The sequence below is a fragment of the Montipora capricornis genome, chromosome 8 (genome assembly GCF_036669925.1).
Source record: "Montipora capricornis isolate CH-2021 chromosome 8, ASM3666992v2, whole genome shotgun sequence".
NCBI classification, from domain to species: domain Eukaryota; kingdom Metazoa; phylum Cnidaria; class Anthozoa; order Scleractinia; family Acroporidae; genus Montipora; species Montipora capricornis.
Window position 1 is genome coordinate 22,086,227 of NC_090890.1, and position 2,061 is coordinate 22,088,287.

Below are 2,061 nucleotides of genomic sequence, written 5' to 3' on the forward strand. Positions count from 1 at the left end.
TTTTCGAGCGTTAAAATATAATTTTCGGTCCTATGCTTCTGTTACAAAGTGGTATATTTTTAGGTCACCCATCCAGATACTAACCCAGCCGGACTTCACTTCAGTGAACTTTTGTATTACAAAGCTATCAGACGCTCAGAGTGCACGCTTTATCTTGTGGTGAAAAGAAGTTGTGAGGGAACTTGAAAATGATCAACATGTCAGCCCAGAAGCCAGTGTTTCTCGATTCCCTTTTATTTTCTTCAATCTTTCTGGGTTTAGTACTTTGCTAGTAACCACATGTCTTCCCAGGGGCTATTTACCTAAGACTTCTACTATGGCACTACATATTACGCAAAGACAACTTGAATCTCCTAGAAGACAAAACGCAGCTCAGTTGACAATATGGAGTAAGGCGCTGTGTTACTTCACTACCACACGTACGCAATGCGTGCCTATTTTTTCTCAAGATGACAGGAATTTTTTTCTCTTTGACAAATGATTAATAGGCTGGTAGCTGGGTTTTTAACGTCAGAAAAAAAGATCTGTTTCGTCGTATGAACGTGTGAGCCAAAGGGTCTCTGCTGGCACGACTTCTGTTTGGGTTCCCCCGTTAAATGGTCTCAATGACCCTCGACTTGAAAAAATTGCCTGGAACGCTGCAGTTCAATACCACCCAACTCAGTCCCTTCTGTTTTTGAGTAACACGTACCACAGGCAACCCAGTGTACGCTCATGGAGCGTCTAGTTGTCATAATTTTGCGAGTCGCTCGGTAAGGAACATGTGAGTCCACATTCCAAAAATAAAATTGGTGAGAACTGCGTGGATATTGAGAGAGAAAATTGTGCGTCCGGTGCTCGCGTCCTCCACATGACCTCAAATTTGATCATTTCAGCATTTCACGTCGTTTTCAAGACGAGAACGGCAAAAAAATGTATCAAAATGTAAAACGCACTTTCGGTGTGTGCAGAGGTATTGTTTTTGCTAATTAAACCTATTTTTTAGCCTTCTCGTAGCCGCAGTCGTCGTCCTTGCGTAAGGTCCCTAACAACGTGAAATAGTCAAATCTGAGGTTTTATGGAGAACGTCAGCACTTGGGGATAAATTTTCATTTTCTCCCCTAAATTAAGCACTTAATGACTGGTCCCAACGTTAACAGAGAGTGTTGTGTCAGCGAGACCCTCTGCGAGGGGGACATTTGAGGCTCTGTTGAAATTCTATTCTGTGAAACGTTCTTAATTTCTATTATTTTAAGAAGGCCAATGCTGCAAAAAACTGAGTGAATTTCTCATAAATGAGGAAGAAGCATCCTTTAGGCCTTGTTTTTTTCGAGATGTGTTACCATGGTAACAGCCTGCAGAGGACACTGACTGTCAAAAATACAAACTTTCGTGGTGTCACTCATCAGTGACCAAGTTTGAGCGTCCAGGCAAAAACTGCATAAATGTGGCAGAAATGGAAGTATAAGTGATTAAAAACTGTGTTTAGTCACATTAAATTTGCTCGAGAATCAGAAGAAAATATAGGAGTAAGTTTTCGCGACCCGGGACGCCATGTTGTTGCTTTTTTTTTTCACACCCACTCCTCGTGCGACAAAAACTATGTACATGACCTTACACGACAGGTGTAGACGGGAGGAATATTCAGCGCAGAAGAGCTCAACACCGAGACTTCGTTACAGTGAATACTGTGTCCAATCAAAAGGAAACAGCTATCAAAACAACGTAGAAAAAGCTGACCGATCGGGGAATCAAGGACTCGGCAACTAAGGAACTCGAGGCAAAGCAACACAGGCCACTTAATGAGTATAAAAAGAAAAATATTTCGCAGAAAAAGTCGAGCTTGCACGTGAAATTCGTTACTAAACGTCGATGGCAGGCTTGGAAAGTCATTGCTCCATCATTATAAGTTGAATGGAAACGACAAAGTAATGAATTGAATTCGCTTTACAACCCCTCACGCAAGGGGTCTTTTTAAACCATTGGAATAAGGTCTTTGAAGCAGTTCACTAAAGGAGGTTGGAAAGGGTTCCAACACTTAGAAGACACTCTTTTGATCGAATGACGCCACAACACAGCATT